The sequence below is a fragment of the Homarus americanus genome, unplaced genomic scaffold, assembly GCF_018991925.1.
Source record: "Homarus americanus isolate GMGI-L3 unplaced genomic scaffold, GMGI_Hamer_2.0 scaffold23617, whole genome shotgun sequence".
NCBI lineage: Eukaryota > Metazoa > Arthropoda > Malacostraca > Decapoda > Nephropidae > Homarus > Homarus americanus.
Window position 1 is genome coordinate 2660750 of NW_024720711.1, and position 21902 is coordinate 2682651.

The 21902-nt window shown below is 48.2% G+C and overlaps 1 long non-coding RNA gene across 1 annotated transcript in view; it reads right to left on the bottom strand.

Annotated features, from left to right (window-relative positions):
* LOC121860838 overlaps window positions 1-17427 on the bottom strand; it is a 72209-nt gene extending 54782 nt beyond the window's left edge. Inside the window, exon 1 of the long non-coding RNA XR_006087935.1 lies at window positions 17309-17427. This is a non-coding gene — a long non-coding RNA (uncharacterized LOC121860838). The remainder of the gene's footprint in view (window positions 1-17308) is intronic.
* Between the last annotated feature and the right edge of the window lie 4475 nt (window positions 17428-21902).

Consider the following 21902-nt stretch of genomic DNA (forward strand, 5'->3'; position numbering starts at 1 on the left):
ACAGTGATGGTGGTGATGACAGCATGGCCAGGGTTTATACAACGGCGGTGGTGGTGACACTGTGGTAGTGGTGGTGACAGTGGTGGTGGTGGTGATTACAAACAGATACAGCGGCAGTGGTGGTGTGATACAGCGGCGGTGGTGGTGATCACAACTGAGGTGGTAAGATACAGCGGTGGTGGTGGGTGATATACGGCGGTGGTGGTGATACAACGGAGGTGGTGGTGATACAGCGGCGGTGGTGGTGATACAACGGCGGTGGTGGTGATACACAGCGGTGGTGGTGATACAACGGCGGTGGTGGTGATACAACGGTGGTGGTGATACAACAGCTACAGCGGCAGTGGTGGTGAACAGCGGTGGTGGTGAGGATAATAAACGGCGGTGGTGGTGATAATAAACGGCGGTGGTGGTGATACAGCGGCGGTGGTGGTGATACAACAGCGGTGGTGGTGATACAAACGGCGGTGGTAGATACAGCGGTGGTGGTGGTAGATACAACGGCGGTGGTGGTGATACCAGCGGTGGTGGTGATACAAACGCGGTGGTGGTGATACAACGGCAGTGGTGGTGATACAGCGGTGGTGGTGATCCAAACGGCGGTGGTGGTGATACCAAGCAGTGGTGGTGATAAATAACAGCACACGGCAGTGGTGGTGATACAACGGTGGTGGTGGTGATACAACGGCGGTGGTGGTGATACAACGGTGGTGGTTGATAACAACGGTGGTGGTGGTGATACAACGGCAGTGGTGGTGATGCAAAATCTGGTGGTGGTGGTAATATCTGGTGGTGGTGATACAGTGGTGGTGGTGATACAACGGCAGTGGTGGTGATACAGCGGTGGTGGTGATACAACGGCGGTGGTGATACAACGGCGGTGGTGGTGATACAAACGGCAGTGGTGGTGATACAGCGGTGGTGGTGGTGATAACGGTGGTGGTGGTGATACAACGGCGGTGGTGGTGATACAGCGGTGGTGGTGATTGGAAACGGTGGTGGTGGTGATACAACGGCGGTGGTGGTAATACAACGGTGGTGGTGGTGATACAACGGCAGTGGTGGTGATACAACGGTGGTGGTGATACAGCGGCGGTGGTGGTAATACAACGGCAGTGGTGGTGATACAGCGGTGGTGGTGATACAACGGTGGTGGTGATAATAAACGGCGGTGGTGGTGATACAACGGCAGTGGTGGTGATACAGCGGCGGTGGTGGTGATACAACAGTACAGCTGCAGTGGTGGTGGATACGGCGGTGGTGGTGATACAACGGCAGTGGTGGTGATACAACAGCGGTGGTGGTGATAACGGCAGTGGTGGTGTGATACAACAGCTACAGCGGCAGTGGTGGTGATACCAGCGGCGGTGGTGGTGATACAACGGCGGTGGTGGTGATAACAACGGTGGTGGTGATACAACGGTGGTGGTGGTGATACAACGGCGGTGGTGGGTGATACAACGGCAGTGGTGGTGATACAACTACAGTGGTGGGGATACAACGGCGGTGGTGGCGACCGGCGGTGGTGAAACAACGGCGGTGGTGGTGATCAGCGGCGGTGGTGGTGATACAACGGCAGTGGTGGTGACAACGCAGTGGTGGTGATACAACAGCGGTGGTGGTGGATACAGCGGCGGTGGTGGTGATACAGCGGCGGTGGTGGTAATACAACTGCGGTGGTGGTGATACAACGGCGGTGGTGGTGATACAACGGCAGTGGTGGTGATACAAACGGCAGTGGTGGTGATTACCAACGGTGGTGGTGGGGATACAACGGCGGTGGTGGTGATACAGCCGTCGGTGGTGGTGATACAGGCGGTGGTGGTGATTACGGCGGTGGTGATACACAGCCGCTGATGGTGGTGATACAGCGGTGGTGGGGTGGCTACAACTATGGTGGTGGTAATACAACGGTGGTGGTGGTGACACAACGGTGGTGGTGGTAATCAACGGTGGTGGTGGTGATACAACGGTGGTGGTGGTGATACAACAGCGGTGGTGGTGATACAGCGGCAGTGGTGGTGATACAACGGCAGTGGTGGTGATACAACGGCTATGGTGGTGATGCAACGGCGGTGGTGGTGATACAACGGCGGTGGTGGTGATACAACGGTGGTGGTGGTGATCCAACAGCCACAGCGGCAGTGGTGGTGATACAGCGCAGTGGTGGTGATACAGCGGCGGTGGTGGTGATACAACGGCGGTGGTGGTGATAACAGCGGTGGTGGTGGTGATACACCATGGTGGTGGTGATACAGCGGTGGTGGGTGGTGATACAACGGTGGTGGTGGTGATACAACGCGGTGGTGGTGGTAACAGCGGTGGTGGTGATACAGCGGTGGTGGTGGTGATACAGCGGTGGTGGTGGTGATACAGCGGTGGTGGTGGACAACGGCGGTGGTGGTGATACAACAGCGGTGGTGGTGATACAGGTGGTGGTGGTGATACAACGGCGGTGGTGGTGATACAGCGGTGGTGGTGGTGATCTGGGTGGTGGTGATACAGCGGTGGTGGTGGTGATAAAACGGAGGTGGTGGTGATTCAGCAGCGGTGGTGGTGGTGATACAGCAGCGGTGGTGGTGGTGATACAGCGGAGGTGGTGGTGATACAACGGCGGTGGTGGTGATACAGTTGGCCGGTGGTGGTGGTGATACAGCAGCGGTGGTGGTGGGATACAACGGCGGTGGTGGTGATACGCGGTGGTGGTGGTGAACAGCGGCGGTGGTGGTGATAATAAACGGCGGTGGTGGTGATACAGCGGCGGTGGTGGTGATAGCAGCGGTGGTGGTGGTGATACAACGGCGGTGGTGGTGATACAGCGGTGGTGCTGGTGATACCAAACAGGTGGTGGTGATACAGCGGCGGTGGTGGTGATACAACGGCGTGGTGGTGATACAACGGCGGTGGTGGTGATACAAACGGCGGTGGTGGTGATACAGCGGCGGTGGTGGTGATACAACAAGGTGGTGGTGATACAACGGCGGTGGTGGTGGTGATACAACGGCGGTGGTGGTGATACAAACGGCGGTGGTGGTGATACAACGGGTGGTGGTGACAACGGCGGTGGTGGTGATACAGCGGCGGTGGTGGTGATACAACGGCGGTGGTGGTGATGGCAGCGGGTGGTGGTGATTGGACAACGGCGGTGGTGGGTGATACAACGGCGGTGGTGGTGATACAACGGCGGTGGTGGTGGACAACGGCGGTGGTGGTGAAACGGCGGTGGTGGTGATACAACGGCGGTGGTGGGAATAAACGGCGGTGGTGGTGATGCAAAGCGGCGGTGGTGGTGATACAACGGCAGGTGGTGGTGATACAGCGTCGGTGGTGGTGGATACAACGGCGGTGGTGGTGATACAACGGCGGTGGTGGTGATACAACGGCGGTGGTGGTGATACAGCTGGCCGGTGGTGGTGATACAGCGGCGGTGGTGGTGATACAGCGGCGGTGGTGGTCATACAGCGGCGATGGTGGTGATACAGCAGCGGTGGTGGTGATACAGGAACGGTGGTGGTGGTGATACAGCGTCGGTGGTGGTGATATGTGAAGCGGCGGTGGTGGTGATACAGCAGCGGCGGTGGTGGTGATGCCAACGGCGGTGGTGGTGATACAACGGCGGTGGTGGTGATACAGTCGGTGGTGGTGATGCAGCGGCGGTGGTGGTGATACCAGTGGTGGTGGGGATGTTGAAAGCGGCGGTGGTGGTGATACAGCGTCGGTGGTGGAGATACAGAACGGCGGTGGTGGTGATACAGCGTCGGTGGTGGTGATGCATCGGCGGTGATGGTATAACAAGGGTGGTGATGGGATACAGCGGCAATGGCGGTTGTGATACAGCAGTGGCGGTGGTGATACGGTGGTGATGGTGGTGATGCGGGCAATGGCTTGGTGATGGCAGATGGCGGTGGTGATACAGCAGTGGTGGTGGTGGTGGTGGGGGATACAGCGGCAATGGCGGTGGTGATACAGCAGTGGTGGTGGTGATACTGCAGTGGTGGTGGTGGTGATACTGTGGCGGCGGGTGATGATAAGCAGTGGTGGTGATACGGCGGCGGTGGTGGTGGTGATACAGCTGGGCTGGTGGGGGTGACACTACGGCGCGTTGGTGATGTGGTATCGTGGCGGTGATGTGGTGATAAAGTGGCGGTCGTGTGATTACACCGGTGGTGATGGTGGTACAACGGCGTTGGTAGTGGTGAGACAGCGGTGGTGGTGCTGACTGCGGCGGCGGTGACACTGGTGGTAAGAGCAGCAGCGGTGGTGTTGATACAGCGGCGGCGGTGGTGGGGGTGATGGTGGTGGTGATGCAGCGGCGGTGGTGAAGGTGATGATACTGTGGTGGTGATACAGTACGGGTGGTGGTGGTGATATAAAGGACGGTGGTGGTAATACAGGACGGTGGTGGTGGTGATGCAGCGGCGATGGTGGTGATACAGCTGCGGTGGTGGTGGTGATATAGTGACGGTGGTGGCAATACAGGGACGGTGGTGGTGGCGATGCAGCGCGATGGTAAGTGATAGCTGCGGTGGTGATGATATAGCTGCGGTGGTGATGATACAGCTGCGGTGGTGGTGATACAGCTGCGGTGGTGGTGATGTTGGTGGATGATATAGCTGCGGTGGTGATGATACAGCTGCGGTGGTGATGATACAGCTGCGGTGGTGGTGATACAGCTGCGGTGGTGATGATATAGCTGCGGTGGTGATATAGCTGCGGTGGTGATGATACAGCTGCGTGGTGGTGGTGATACAGCTGCGGTGGTGATACAGCTGCGGTGGTGGTGATACAGCTGCGGTGGTGGTGACAGCCGGTGGTGGTGGTGATACCACTGCGGTGGTGGTGATACAGCTGCGGTGGTGGTGATACAGCTGCGGTGGTGATGATATAGCATGGTGGTGTGAATAGCTGCGGTGGTGGTGATGCGCGGTGGTGGTGATACAGCGCGTGTGGTGGTGATTGGTGGTGGTGGTGACAGCTGCGGTGGTGGTGATATAGCTGCGGTGGTGATGTGATATAGCTGCGGTGGTGGTGATACAGCTGGTGGGTGGTGGTGATACACAGCTGCGGTGGTGGTGATACAGCTGCGGTGGTGGTGATACAGCTGCGGTGGTGATGATATAGCTGCGGTGGTGATGATATAGCTGCGGTGGTGGTGATACAGCTTGTGGTGGTGGTGATACAGCTGCGGTGGTGGTGATACAGCTGCGGTGGTGGTGATACAGCTGCGGTGGTGGTGATATAGCTGCGGTGGTGATGATATAGCTGTGGTGGTGGTGATACAGCTACGGTGGTGATGATATAGCTGCTGTGGTGGTGATACAGCTACGGTGGTGATGATATAGCTGCGGTGGTGGTGATATAGCTGCGGTGGTGATGATATAGCCGCGGTGGTGGTGATACAGCTGTGGTGGATGATATAGCTGCGGTGGTGGTGAACAGCACGGTGGTGATGATAGCCGGTGGTGGTGATACAGCTCGGTGGTGATGATATAGCTGCGGTGGTGATGATATAGCTGCGGTGGTGATGATACAGCCGCGGTGGTGGTGATACAGCGTGGTGGGGTGATATAGCTGCGGTGGTGATGATGTAGCTGCGGTGGTGATGATACAGCTGCGGTGGTGGTGATACAGCTGCGGTGGTGGTGATATAGCGCGGTGGTGATGATATAGCTGCGGTGTTGGTACAGCTGCGGTGGTGGTATATAGCTGCGGTGGTGGTGATATAGCTGCGGTGGTGGTGATACAGCTGCGGTGGTGATGATATAGCTGCGGTGGTGATGATATAGCTGCGGTGGTGGTGATACAGCTGCGGTGGTGGTGATATAGCTGCGGTGGTGGTGATAGCGGCGGTGGTGGTGTAGCTGCGGTGGTGGTGATATGCGCTGCGGTGGTGGTGATATAGCGGCGGTGGTGGTGATATAGCTGCGGTGGTGGTGATGCAGCGGCGGTGGTGGTGATATAGCTGCGGTGGTGGTGATGCTGCGGTGATATACTGCGGTGATGATATAGCTGCGGTGGTGGTGATATAGCTGCGGTGGTGATGATATAGCTGCGGTGGTGGTGATATAGCTGCGGTGGTGGTGATATGGCGGCGGTGGTGGTGATATAGTGGCGGTGGTGATGATAGCTGCGGTGGTGGTGATACAGCTACGGTGGTGATGAAAGCTGCGGTGGTGATGATATAGCTGCGGTGGTGGTGATACAGCTGCGGTGGTGGTGATATAGCTGCGGTGGTGGTGATATGCGGCGGTGGTGGTGATAGCTGCAGTGGTGGTGATATGGCGGCGGTGGATAGCTGCGGTGGTGGTGATACAGCGGCGGTGGTGGTGATATAGCTGCGGTGGTGGTGATATGGCTGCGGTGGTGGTGATATAGCGGCGGTGGTGGTGATATAGCTGCGGTGGTGGTGATCAGCAGCGGTGGTGGTGATATAGCTGCGGTGGTGATATAGCTGCGGTGGTGGTGATATGCGGCGGTGGTGGTGATACAGCCCGGTGATGATGATATGCGGTGGTGGTGATATAGCTGGGGTGGTGATGATACCGGCGGTGGTGATGATATAGCTGCGGTGGTGATGATATAGCTGCGGTGGTGGTGATAGCTGCGGTGGTGGTGATAGCGGCGGTGGTGGTGATGGCTGCGGTGGTGGTGATATAGCTGCGGTGGTGATGATATAGCTGCGGTGGTGGTGATATAGCTGCGGTGGTGATGATGCAGCGGCGGTGGTGATGATGCGGTGGTGGTGATATAGCTGCGGTGGTGATACAGCGGTGGTGATGATATAGCTGCGGTGGTGGTGATATAGCGGCGGTGGTGGTGATATAGCTGCGGTGGTGGTGATAGCTGCGGTGGTGGTGATATAGCGGCGGTGGTGGTGATATGGCTGCGGTGGTGGTGATATGGCTGCGGTGGTGGTGATATAGCTGCGGTGGTGGTGATATAGCGCGGTGGGTGATATGGCGGCGGTGGTGGTGATAGCGGCGGTGGTGATGGCGGCGGTGGTGGTGATGGCGGCGGTGGTGGTGATAGCGGCGGTGGTGGTGATATAGCGGTGGTGGTGGTGATATGGCGGCGGTGGTGGTGATATGGCGGCGGTGGTGGTGATAGCTGCGGTGGTGGTGGTGATATGGCGGTGGTGGTGATATGGCGGCGGTGGTGGTGATATGGCTGCGGTGGTGGTGATATAGCGGCGTGGTGGTGATATAGCGGCGGTGGTGGTGATATAGCTGCGGTGGTGGTGATATAGCGGCGGTGGTGGTGATATAGCGGCGGTGGTGGTGATATAGCGGCGGTGGTGGTGATATAGCGGCGGTGGTGGTGATATGGCTGCGGTGGTGATGATATGGCGGCGGCGGTGGTGGTGATAGCGGCGGTGGTGGTGATATAGCGGCGGTGGTGGTGATATAGCGGCGGTAGTGGTGATGCGGCGGTGGTGGTGATATAGCGGCGGTGGTGGTGATATGGCGGCGGTGGTGGTGGTGATACAGCTACGGTGGCGGTGTTATAGCAATGATGGTGATACAGCATCGGTAGTGGTGATATAGCGGTGGTAGTGATGACACAATTCCGGTGGTGGTGATGGTGGTGGTCTTAACAGCGGAGGTGGCGTCAGCGGCGGTGGTGAAGACATTGGCGGATGTGCTGACAGCGGCGGTGGTGGTGACAGCGGCGGTGGTGATCATACAGCGGCAGCAGTGATGGTGCCATTGCGGTGGTGGTGGCGCCTTAGCGGCGGTAGTGGTGCCATAGAGGCGGTGGTGATGACACTGGAGCGGTGGTTGTGATGCAGCTTTGGTGGTGGTGGTGATAAAGCGGTGGTGATGGTATTACAGCGACGGAGGTGATGACAGCGGCGGCAGTGGTGACACAACGGCGTCAGTGGTGACAGGGCGGTGGTGGTGACACAGCGGCGGTGGTGGTGCCTTAGCGGCAATAGCTGTGGTGACAGCGGCGGTGGTAGTGATACAGCAGTGGTGATGGTGACACAGCGGCAGCGGTGGTGATACAGCAGTGGTGGTGCCTTAGCGGTGGTGGTGATGATAGAGCAGCAGTGACAGCGGTGGAGGTGGCAGCGGCGGTTGTGACGTAGCATCATTATTGGTGGCGGTGGCAGCGGCGGTGGTGATGGTGACAGCGGCGGTGGTGATGACAGCGGCGGTGGTGATGACAGCGGTGGTGGTGGTGATGACAACGGCGATGGTAGTGATGGTAACAGCGGAGGTAGTGGTGGTAGTGATGACAGCGGGGATGGTGGTGGTGATGACAGTGGCGGAGATGACGGTGGCGGAGATGACAGTGGTGGTGGTGACTACGGAGGTGGTGGTGGTGATGACAGCGGCAACTGTTGTCTGAGGTTTTTATCGGTGGTTCACTATAAGAGTAAAAGACTATGAACAGTAACTAAAACAAGACTATGGGGCCTTAAACATTCTAACAAAAACAACAACAACAATACTCTACCACCACCAACACTATACCACCAACACTATAACACCAACAACACTATAACACCAGCAACACTACCACCAACGACACTATACCACCAACAACACTATAACACCAACAACACTATACCACCAACGACACTACCAACAACGACACTATAACAACAACACTATACTATTAATAAACGTCATAACAACACTACAACACTGTAACACCACTGACAACACTTTAATATAAAACAAGAACTATAACGGTGTAACACTATTAAGAACAACAAGAGCGGGTCTGGTGGTGGCGGTGATGGCAGCGGCGGAGCGTTGGGATCCCCGGGAGTAGTGAGTCACTGGCAGCGGCGGCAGACACACCGCAGGAGCAGCACAACCATACTGCTGCACCGATAGTGTTAGCACTGTGGTGGCACAGCGGCACTGCAACAGTAGCATTATTGGCACAGCTGAGGCACAGTGACAATGCAGCAGTATAATTATTGTCACAGCGGCGTCACAACATTGCAGCGGTGGCACATTGGCGACACAGCGAAGCTGCAGTGAAGATGTTATTGGGACAGCGACACAGCATTGGAGACATTATTGACACTGGCGACACAGCGAGACTGCAGCGGTGGCATTATTGACAGCGGCAGAGTTAACGCCGCGTGTGAGAAGCGGTAAAGGCGGTAATATCACTAACGGTAGCGTTAGCGACACAGAGACGGCGTGGGCGACCTGGGGAGAGGCGCTGAGATTGTGGCACTCTTGTCACTGATGACGAAACAGCAACAGCAGGAGCAGTGGTAGCGGCAGCAGCACAGCGACACAGCAGCGGTGGCGTCCCCGGGAGTCAGTCACGTACGGCCCCGCTGACTTGAGCAAAAGTTTCATTAATCACTACACGCCGGGGAAATCACCCAAATTATCCTCACTCCCGGGCTCACTACTCCCGAATTATCCTCGCTGAGGGGCACTGCTGAGGCCTGATGAACCAGACTATTGGTTGATTTTTGGTCCTTTGCTACGGTTTTTGGTGTGTTTTTATATAGCATTTACACTTTGTTTACAACATTACAGGTATTTTGGTGATTTAATTTAAATTATGTATATACCTAATTTTCAATTTGTATCCTGTACTTTCATGTAACCTGAAAAAATATTTATTTATTCAGTGTTACAGTAAATAAGTCTTTCCTCGTTTTATTTTATCGATTTTCAGTCTAATTTGTCGCTTTTTATAAGTTTATTATTTTAACTATTTTATGCCATAGGCTTTGATATGCTCACTCCCGGGTACAATTTCTGCAAGTTATCCTCACTCAGGGGCGCTGGTGGGTCTAATAAATCCTGCTGTTGGTTGGTTACTGGACGGATTTTCAAGACCTCGCCTTATTTACACAGATTTGCAGACTATTTACACATTTCCCTCTTACACATTTACAAAGACTACGACTTTCTTTATATGGATTTACTGACTGCAGGTTTCCCTCTTATTTTTACGCATTTACAGTTATCTATTTCCTTTTTTTTACGGTAAGGGTTAATTGCGGTATTATCCACACTGCCGGGCCCACCTTTTTATACCGAATTATCCCTCCTGAGTGGCCTTAATAATGTCTTGATATTATGTGATTGGTCTTCCTTACCTTCTCTTTTTTTTTACACATTTACAGTGTTTACGATTATTTTCTTTTTTACACATATTTCCAGTGCTTTTCTATTTCCGTATTTACAGTATTTGCGAACGTATTATTTCTCCACTTTTTCGTGTGTTTACGGTGGTATCGATTTTTTTTACATAATTATAAGCTACTCACATGTTTTCGTGTTTTACATTTATTTACAGCATTTACCAAATTGTTTCCTCTCTTTTACAAACCATGTTAAACTAATTTTTTTTACAGTATTTACCAACTTGTTTTCCTGTTAATTTACACATTTACAATAGCATGTCTCACGTTTTCCCTATATTTTTTACACACATTTTACAGAAATTACTAGATTTTCTCTTAGACATTGTTTACAAATATTTACAGTATTTACAGAATAGTTTTACTTTCTCTTTACATTCATTAATTGTTTGTTAGTCTAATTTACTTTGTTTTGTACAAGGATTTGTAAATTTTGTAAGTTTTATATTTTTAATACTTTGGAATTATCCTCATTCACGGGCCCATTGTTTTAATATTATCCTCACCTAGGGGCACACTGTCCTTACATTATCCCCACTTAGGGGCACACTCTCCTTACATTATCCGCTTACGGGGTCACTGTCCTTAGATTGTGCTCACTTGGGGGCTCTCTGTCCTCAGACTATGCTCACTTGGGGGCTCTCTGTCCTCAGATTATGCTCACTTGGGGGCGCTCTGTCCTCAGACTATGCTCACTTGGGGCTCTCGTCTCAGATTATGCTCACTTGGGGGCTCTCTGTCCAAAGATTTTGCTGACTTAGGGGCTCTGTCCTCAGACTATGCTCACTTGGGGGCTCTCTGTCCTCAGATTATGCTCACTTGGGGGCGCTCTGTCCTCAGACTATGCTCACTTGGGGGCTCTCTGTCCTCAGATTATGCTCACTTGGGGGCTCTCTGTCCAAAGATTTTGCTGACTTAGGGGCTCTGTCCTCAGATTATGCTCACTTAGGGGCTCTCTGTCCTCAGGTTATGCTCACTTAGGGGCTCTCTGTCCTCAGGTTATGCTCACTTAGGGGCCTTGCTAAGCCCCAATGAAACCAATGTTTTTCTGAACTTGTCTGGAAAACATATTATTAATAGTAAATAGGTTTCTAGCGTTTACATGGTTTATTTACTTAATTTACACAGTTTACTCTCATTTACACGATTCACTAAGATATTTACACTATTTTTACTCCAATTTACAAAATTTTTCTCCCATTTCTACGGTTTTCATTCTTCCACGATTTTAAATTTATTTACACGGATGTCAAACGTATTTACACGGTTTTCATTTGTATTTACTCTGTGTTTAGTCTTATTTAGAAAAATTCACTTATATACACGGTTTTGGTCTTATTTACACGTCACTTCTATTTACTCGTTTATTACTTATTTACAAATTTCTTTTATTTACACAGTTTTCAACCTAATTTACACTGGTTTTATTTTCATTTACCTGATTTTACCTATTGTTTACACGAGTTTGAAACTATTAACACTTCTGACTTTTCTTTGCACTTATTAACAAGGTTTTTCCATTCAGTAATACGGTTTTAACCTTACAACAAAATTAACACTAATTTACACCCATTTCAGTAACGAAAAATCACTCATTTACACCCATATCAGTAAAAAAATAATCATCACACTTATTTACACGATTTTCAAGTTTATTTTCACATTTTTCTAATTTATTTACACAGTTGCAGGTCAAATGTCTCGAATAAAAAAAAGTCGTCAGATATTTTTTTTTCCTCGAGAATTTGTTGAATATAATGAGGTCACCTTTTGAGTCCAGTATGAAGGACATGGGACATTGTTTCTAACTATTTATGGTGAAGTTATAATTAATCTTAATAATAGTAATAATAATAAATTTAATGATGGTGGTAATAAACAATATATTTATAATGATGTTAATAATAATAATGTCATTACTCTATATCTATTGAAAGCTGTTATTCATTTAATATTGACAAGGATACGAATGCAAAATCTACCAGTGTTACCAAATGTCCAAATGTACCAGTGTTACCAAATGTCCAAAACTACCAGTGTTACCAAATGTCCAAATGTACCAGTGTTACCAAATGTCCAAATGTACCAGTGTTACCAAATGTCCAAATCTACCAGTGTTACCAAATGTCCAAATGTACCAGTGTTACCAAATGTCCAAATCTACCAGTGTTACCAAATGTCCAAATGTACCAGTGTTACCAAATGTCCAAATGTACCAGTGTTACCAAATGTCCAAATGTACCAGTGTTACCAAATGTCCAAATGTACCAGTGTTACCAAATGTCCAAATGTACCAGTGTTACCAAATGTCCAAATGTACCAGTGTTACCAAATGTCCAAATCTACCAGTGTTATGTCCAAATGTACCAGTGTTACCAAATGTACCAGTGTTACCAAATGTCCAAATGTACCAGTGTTACCAAATGTCCAAATGTACCAGTGTTACCAAATGTCCAAATGTACCAGTGTTACCAAATGTCCACTACCAGTGATGTCCAAATCTACCAGTGTTACCAAATGTCCAAATGTACCAGTGTTACCAAATGTCCAAATGTACCAGTGTTACCAAATGTCCAAATCTACCAGCGTTACCAAATGTACCAGTGTTACCAATGTCCAAATGTACCAGTGTTACCAAATGTCCAAATGTACCAGTGTTACCAAATGTCCAAATGTACCAGTGTTACCAAATGTCCAAATCTACCAGTGTTACCAAATGTCCAAATCTACCAGTGTTACCAAATGTCCAAATCTACCAGTGTTACCAAATGTCCAAATGTACCAGTGTTACCAAGTGCCATTCCATACAATATTTACCACTAGTCATCATTACAGTATTATTCCTATAACACCTTTATCAACCTGTGTGTGTCATTCCTTATTTATTCCAGCTGTCACTAGTCATTACTCTTATTCACAACCCAACCTCTATCACTCTGTATGTATGTATGTATGTATGTATGTATGTATGTATGTATGTATGTATGTATGTATGTATGTCTTTTCATAGTTGTAATATTAACGTGACAGCTGCCTCAATAATGCCACACTTACTACCCCAAAGGACAAGGGGTATAACGTATGACCATTTATAGATATTAAAAAAACAAAAAAAACTAACTGTTGGTTTATATGACTGGAGGAGATGACTGTAGACTGGAGAGGAGGGGGAGGAGGAGCTATACCAGTTAGTTAGGATATATTATGAAGCATCTGATATAGGAATGTGGTATAGGGGATGTGTTAATTTTTTGTATGGTATTAAGTTAGACGTGGATATGTTTCATTGTTATTTGTTATGTGAGTGTGATAAGTGTGAGTGTGTTATGTGAGTGTGATAAGTGTGTTTGTTATGTGAGTGTGATAAGTGTGAGTGTGTTATGTGAGTGTGATAAGTGTGTTTGTTATGTGAGTGTGATAAGTGTGTTTGTTATGTGAGTGTGATAAGTGTGTTTGTTATGTGTGTGTGATAAGTGTGTTTGTTATGTGAGTGTGATAAGTGTGTGTGTTATGTGGGTGTGATAAGTGTGTTTGTTATGTGAGTGTGATAAGTGTGTTTGTTATGTGTGTGTAATAAGTGTGTTTGTTATGTGAGTGTGATAAGTGTGTGTGTTATGTGAGTGTGATAAGTGTGTTTGTTATGTGAGTGTGATAAGTGTGTGTGTTATGTGAGTGTGATAAGTGTGTTTGTTATGTAGTGTGATAAGTGTATTATTGATTATGTGGAGTGTGATAAGTGTGTTTTGTTATGTGGGTGTGATAAGTGTGTGTTGTGTTATGTGAGGTGTGATAAGTGTGTTTTGTTATGTGTTATTATTAGCCATTGTTGTGTGTGATAATTTTCTTGGAATTGTGATAAGTGTGTTTGTTGTATGTGGGTGTGATAAGTGTGTGTGTTATGTGAGTGTGATAAGTGTGTTTGTTATGTGAGTGTGATAAGTGTGTGTGTTATGTGAGTGTGATAAGTGTGTTTGTTATGTGTGTGTGATAAGTGTGTGTGTTATGTGAGTGTGATAAGTGTGTTTGTTATGTGAGTGTGATAAGTGTGTTTGTTATGTGAGTGTGATAAGTGTGTTTGTTATGTGAGTGTGATAAGTGTGTTTGTTATGTGAGTGTGATAAGTGTGTTTGTTATGTGAGTGTGATAAGTGTGTTTGTTATGTGAGTGTGATAAGTGTGTTTGTTATGTGTGTGTGATAATGTGTGAGTGTGATAAGTGTGTTTGTTATGTGAGTGTGATAAGTGTGTGTGTTATGTGGGTGTGATAAGTGTGTTTGTTATGTGAGTGTGATAAGTGTGTTTGTTATGTGTGTGTAATAAGTGTGTTTGTTATGTGAGTGTGATAAGTGTGTGTGTTATGTGAGTGTGATAAGTGTGTTTGTTATGTGAGTGTGATAAGTGTGTGTGTTATGTGAGTGTGATAAGTGTGTTTGTTATGTGAGTGTGATAAGTGTGTTTGTTATGTGAGTGTGATAAGTGTGTTTGTTATGTGTGTGTGATAAGTGTGTTTGTTATGTGAGTGATAAGTGTGTTTGTTATGTGAGTGTGTTAAGTGTGTTTGTTATGTGAGTGTGTTAAGTGTGTTTGTTATGTGAGTGTGTTAAGTGTGTTTGTTATGTGAGTGTGTTAAGTGTGTTTGTTATAGGTATCTTAGCTCGGTTATATTAGTGTGTATATCTGTTTAGGGGGTGAAAGGGTAAATTAGTGAGATAGAGTGATATTGCGGTAAATAGGTAAATAATAGTTGTGGCGATAGTAGTAGTAGTAGTAGTATTTGTTGTGGTGATAGTAGTAGTAATAGTAATAATAATAATAGTAGTTGTTGGTATAGTAGTAGTAATAGTAGTAACACTAATAGTAGTTGTGGTGATAGTAGTTGTAGTAGTAGTATTTGTTGTGGTGATAGTAGTAGTAATAGTAATAATAATAATAGTAGTTGTTGTTATAGTAGTAGTAATAGTAGTAACACTAATAGTAGTTGTGGTGATAGTAGTTGTAGTAGTAGTATTTGTTGTGGCGATAGTAGTAGTAATAGTAATAATAATAATAGTAGTTGTTGTTATAGTAGTAGTAATAGTAGTAACACTAATAGTAGTTGTGGTGATAGTAGCAACAGAAACAAGTATTGTAACGTTATGTGTACACCGTCCCCCCTTGTTATGTGTACACCGTCCCCCCCTTGTTATGTGTACACCGTCCCCCCCTTGTTATGTGTACACCGCCCCTCGTTATGTATACACCAGGCCATGAACAATATGTACAATTAGCAAAGAAACAAACCAAACCACTTGTTCACTCTTGTGTTGATATTCTAGCGTCTTATAGCTCAAAGAATGCCTCAGATATCGCCCAAACAAACACAAATTGAAACAAACAAACAAACTAGCTAACTCACCACTAAAAGACACCCCCCACCCCCCTTTCAGAACTCATATCCTCGGGTCACACACTTCGCGCGGCACTTAGGAAAGAGAGGCGAGGTAAGCGTTATAGGAAAAAAGTTCACAGTAATCTTAGGAATTTAGTTGATTGACCTAACGTGAACTTGACGCGGCAAAACAAACAGAAGGTGGTTGGGTAGTGCTCTGGTTGGTAGGTAGTTTGGTTGGTAGGTAGTTTGGTTGGTTGGTAGGTAGTTTGGTTGGTAGGTAGTTTGGTTGGTAGGTAGTTTGGTGGGTAGGCAGTTTGGTTGGTTGGTAGTTTGCTCGGTAGTAGTTTTGGTTGGTAAATAGTTTGGTTGGTTGGTGGTAAAGGGTTGACTGTATAGGTTAAGACGGGAGGAACTTTAGCCTCTCGTCTGGTGGTGAATGTTAGATGAAGTTGAGGATCAGCACTGTACCACGACACGGATTATTCTCCACACTGCAACCCTGATTTAATCTTCTCTTTATGGTTTTGGTGCTTATGTGTGTGTGTGTGTGTGTGTGTGTGTGTGTGTGTGTGTGTATGTGTGTGTGTGTGTGTGTGTGTGTGTGTATTTCTCTCTCTCTCTCAGCAGAATGTTACAACACCTTTCTCACTTACTATAACTCTCAAGACACATTATCCATGGCAGATTATCCAAATATCCTCCGCCATTATCCCGCCTTCTTAATCTGTATATAGGGTGTTCCAGAAAAATGTCCCTGCCTCCCCTGTCTCCTCCCTCCCTACTCATTTTAGCCTCCTCTCAGCCTGCTCCCCAGCCTCCCTCCTGCTCCAGCTCTCTGCTCAGCCTGACCTCCCTCCAGACCCAGAGGCTCGGAGGAGCAGGCAGTGAGGGAGTGCAGGAGCAGACAGGGGCAGGGGAGGCAGGGAGAGAGGGAGGCAGGGAGCAGACAGGCAGGGAGGCAGGGAGCAGACAGGCAGGGAGGCAGGGAGCAGGTAGGCATTGGGGGAGGCAGGGACATTTTCTGGAACACCTTATAATATGTTCGTGGTGGTCAGTTCATCAACACAATGTTGTTTTGGTGTAAGTGAAGTCATTGATTGTAAACACGGGTGAGTCTTTGGTAAGTTGTTCACTGTGGTTATGGGGTGTGTGTGTGTGTGTGTGTGTGTGTGTGTGTGTGTGTGTGTGTGTGTGTGTGTGTGTGAACTATGGAAGTTAACTGTTGGTTTTTCATCCTGTTTCCTTCCTTCACTTTCTTACCACTCCTTCATCGTCTCCTTCTCTTCCTCCTCCTTATCTTTTTCCTCCTCTCTTTTCACTCCTCCTCCTCCTCCATATTCTTCTTATCGTCTTTTACCTCTTCCTTCCTTCCTTCCTTCCTTCCTTCCTTCCTTCCTCCTCCTCTTCGACTCTTCCATTTCCTCTTCCTCCCTCATCCTCCTCCTCCATCTTAATCTTCCCTTCCTCCTTCTCCTACTTCCCTTCCTCCTTCTCCCACTTCCCTTCCTCCTCCTCCTCTTTCACCCCAATCTTCCCTATTTCTTCTCCTCCACGTCACTCCCCCCCTCCCCTCCACCTCCTTCCTCCCTCCTTCTTCCCTGCTTCCTGTGGGCTTCACCAGGGGAAGGAGGAGAGGATGGTGGAGGCGCTGGGGAAATCAAGGCAGGTGGTGCTGGTTCCTTGAGGACGGGGCAAGACACGGGGCGGGGCGGGGCGGGGGGAGGGGCAGCCAAGATTTGTGGGCGGGGCTCCTGATTTCCTCGACCCGCCCTGCTACTCTCTCTCTCTCTCTCTCTCTCTCTCTCTACTTACGTTTATCTTGTTCTCTTGTCTCCTCGTTATTCCTCTCTTTCTGTTCCTTTGGTTCGCATTCTTCTTTTTATCTCGGTTTTCCCCGTTTCTCTTCTTCTTCCTCTCTTCTTAGTCTTCCCCTCTTCTTCCTCTCCTCTCTTTTTCTTCCTCTCTTCTTCGGCTCTTCCCCTCGTCTCATCTTCGTCCTGTAAGTGAGGATGGATTAGCGTTGATGTACAATTAATAGTAACGAAAGAGAAACAAGAGAGAGAGAGAGATGATAAAACAGGGAAGAACGCCGGAGAAGAAGACAATTTACTGCGTTAGGTTATTGATGTTATTGGTCCTTATGTGTTATTGATGTTAGTTGTGTTATTGATGATGTGTTATATAATGTGTTATTGATGATAGATGTGTTATTGATGTTAGTTGTGTTATTGATGATGTGTTATATAATGTGTTATTGATGATAGATGTGCTATATAATGTGTTAGTCAATATAGATGTGTTATATAATACGTGTTATTCATGATCAAGTTGTAAACACTAGGTACCCATTTACAGCTGGGTGAACTGGGAGCGCCCGGGAGTCGAACCACCGACCACTGGAACAGGAGGCGAGCGCTGTTTCCACTCGACATATATGGTACGTGATGGTTAGGTTGTTACTGAGGAGGAAAAGAGGGAGGGGATGAGAGGAAGGAGAGGTGGGGGAGGAGTGAAGGCACTTTGAAAAGGGAGGGGAGGCAGAAGAAGGGAGAGGGGAGGAGGAAAGGGGAGCTGTAAGTAGGAAGGGGTGGTGAGGTAAGGGGGGAGGTGGGGAGGAGGAAGGGGCATCAGAAAGTGGGAGGGGGAGGAAGGGGCGGTGAAGTAAGGGGAGAGGTGGCGGTTAGAACAGGTAACGCACAGGTGAAATTAAATGTAACGCATTTTCATCAACGTAACATTGGTAACGTAGATCTAAATAAAATAAATGACGCATTGTTATAAACTACTGCTTATTAACGCGAGGGAAAGACTACCAGTAACGCATGAATATAATCTTAATATTTAGTAACGCATCGAAAGAATGTAGGTAACGCAATACTATAAATTGAAGACGAGTAACGCACAGGGGGATAAAAGTAACGCATTACTATAAACTTAAAACTAGTAACGCAGAGGAGAAATAACGTAACGTCTTGGTAACGGGTTGACAGCAAGGAGCTAAAGTAACGAGGGGTAACGGATCCATCAGTGTCTCGTTACAGTCGTCTATGAACTGAAGAAATGACATGGATGAAATATAACGGGAGAAGAGACAGACGGAGAATAAAGGAATAAGAGAGACATATAAGAGAGAGAAAGATAAGTAGAAGAGAGATAGAAACATAAGTAAGAGAGAGATGAATAAATAAATGAGAGAGAGAGAGAGAGGGAGAGAGAGAGAGAGAGAGAGAGAGAGGCAGTTAACCTTAAGCTGGGCCAGGGACGGGGTTGATGCACTTAACGTTGTAATAAGTTGATGTGTCAGCTCCCTCAACGCCTGCATAATTTACACCTCCTCTTCCCCACGTCTTAGGCGGCTTGCGTGGAGGAGGGGAGGTATAGGAGAAGGGGTGAGGTGGGGAAGAGGAAGGAGTGGTGGTGGGGAGGAGGAAGGTGGTGGGTGGAGGAGGAAGGAGGAGGAAGGGGTGGTGGGTGAGGAGGAGGAAGGGGGTAGGTGGAGGAGGAGGAAGGGGTGGTGGGTGAGGAGGAGGAAGGGGTGGGTGGGGAGGAGGAAGGGGGTGGGAGGAAGGGGGTAGGGAGGGAGGAAGGTGGGGGAGGAGGAAGGTGGTGGGGTGAGGAGGAGGAAGGTGGTGGGGAGGGGAGGAAGGGGTGGGGTGAGGGAGGAGGAAGGGGTGGTGGTGGGGAGGAGGAAGGGGTGGTGGGGTGAGGAGAAGGAAGGAGCAGCCGAAGGTGAGAAAGGGGTGGTAAAGGAAAGGGGAGATCTGGGGAGGAAGAGGAGAAGGAGGGTGAAAGGAGGAAGGTAGGGGGGGATGGGGTATGAGTGTGTTAGGGTGTGTTAGTGGTACAAGACACAGGTAAAGGGCTGAAGAGAGGGAGCAGGTGCGTGAGATGGTAGTAGACAGTACTGTGTTGGAGGCCGTACTGCAACATTCCGTCACCAAGAGGTCGAGGAGGTCAGTGTGAGGAGGTCATCAGCATAGGAAGTGTGTATTTTATGGGGGGAAATATGTAGGAAATGATTATAAAGTTTATGTATTTCTTTACCTTTCTAACCTAATCTGACCTGACCTGGCCTCATCTAACCTGACCTGGCCTAACCTAACCTAATCTGACCTGACCTGGCCTCATCTAACCCGGACCCGGCCTTCTAACCTTTTCTAACCTAATCTTGACCCGGACCTGGCCTCATCTAACCCGGGACCTGGCCTAACCTCTAACCTAACCTAATCTGGACTCCTGACCTGGCCTTCATCTAACCTGACTTCCAATTCCAACCAACCTAACTAACCCAACATAAACAGCGTACAATTCGGTTATGTTATGGTGGCAAACGATGGTCAACAGAGCCTAATTTTACCTTGGAATGAAAAAATGAATTCTAATAAAAAAAAAAAACGCTGATATTTAAAAAAATAAAGAGAAGGCAAAAATATTCGTTAAGCTTTGTTTAATTCTGATCACACACACATTGCTTACACACACACACACACACACACACATTGCAGCACACACACAATTCATAACAACAGTAGTGTACACCAGAACTCGTCAATCCTCAACAGCAAAGACTTAAAGAAAACCCACTCAAGATAACCGTTCCCTGATCAGCTTAATGCATGAATAACAAATAACCTTCCTAAAACCTGACTGGAAGTGAGTGAGTGAGTGAATTGAGTGAGTGAGTGAATTGAGTGAGTGAGTGAGTGAGTGAGTTGAGTGAGTGAGTGAGTGAGTGAGTGAGTTGAGTGAGTGAGTGAGTGAATTTGAGGGAGAGTGAGTGAGATGGGTTAGAAAGTTGAGTGAGTGAAAGAGATGGTTGGGTAATGGTGTGAGTGAGTTAAGAGTGTGTGATTGAGCCAGTGAGTGAGATGGGTTAGAAAATGAGTGAGTGAATTGTTGAGTGAATGAGTTAGTGAGTGAAGTGAGTGAAAGTGAGTGAAGTGAGTGAATAGAGGAGGGTTCTTGGCACTCCACAAGAAGAAGAAGAAGAAGAAGAAGAAGAAGAAGAAGAAGAAGAAGAAGAAGAATGGATATTGTGCAGGTATATACTATTGGCTGGGTAACTGGGGAGAGTTGGTCTGCTCCAGGAAGATTATGTTGTACCATTTGACTTAACTTACCATCATGTGCTTTGGGCAAGGTGGGGAGGTGAGGTAGTACTCTTGTAGATGGTATTGTTTTGGCTGTATTTGCTGTTTTTAATTCCTATTGTTTTACTGTTTTTAAGTAGTACTGTTTTGTTGTTATCATGTCGTATTGTTTTGCTGTTATTAAGTCGTACTGTTTTGCTGTTATCATGTCGTATTGTTTTGCTGTTATTAAGTCGTACTGTTTTGCTGTTATCATGTCGTATTGTTTTGCTGTTATTAAGTCGTACTGTTTTGCTGTTATCATGTCGTATTGTTTGGTTGTTTTTGCTGTTTTTAAGTCTCATTGTTTTGCTGTTTCTTAGTCTTATTGTTTTGCTGTTTCTGCTGTTTTTTTCAGGAGGGAGAGTGATGGGGAGTGAGGGGGGGAGAAGGAGAGTGTTGGGGAGAAGGAGGGGGATTACTATCTCCCTTCAACTATTTACAGCACTTCCCTACCTGTCGCTGTTGTGGTGCTGCTGTTATCATCGTTTGTTGTTTTAACAACTTACTGCTGTGGCGGCTTGCGGGGTGAGGGAGGGGAAAGGGGAGAGAGGGGAGGTGATGGCACAGGGGTGAGAGAGGGAAGGTGATGGGAAGAGGGGTGAGGAGGGGAGGTGATGGGCACAGGGGTGAGAGAGGGAAGGTGATGGGATGAGGGGTGAGGAGAGAGGGGGGTGATGGGCAGAGGGGTGAGAGAGAGCGGGGTGATGGAAAGAGGGGTGAGGGAAGGGGGCGCTGGGTGGTGGCAGTTGTGGGGTTTGGTGGTGGTGGGCGTGGCAGTAGGCGTTGTGGGCGTGGCAGTAGGCGTGGTGGGCGTGACAGTAGGCGTGGTGGGCGTGGCAGTAGGAGGCAGTATTCAGCACCAGTGTTCCTCAGCGCCTCATGGGACTCTCCTCCATTATCTCTTTCTCACACACACACACACACACACACACACACACACACTAATGTCTCCAGGAGTTTCGCTAGCCTTATGTCTGTTTACCAAGCCATATATCCATTTATCTAGCCACATGTCTAGTTGTTTTTCTAGCCATATGTGTGTTTACCTAGCTATAAGTCTGTTAACATAGCCATAAGTCTTATATCTCGCCATATGTGTATTTACGTAACCATATGTCTGTTTACCGAACCATAGGTTAGGTCAAGTCACGTTAGAATAGGCTAGCTTAGGTTAGATCAGGTCAAGTTAGGTCAGGTTAGGTCAGGACTAGAGGTAACAGCTGCGTTCACTGATTAAAACAAAAACATCGACTTAAACCACTATTGGCTAAAAC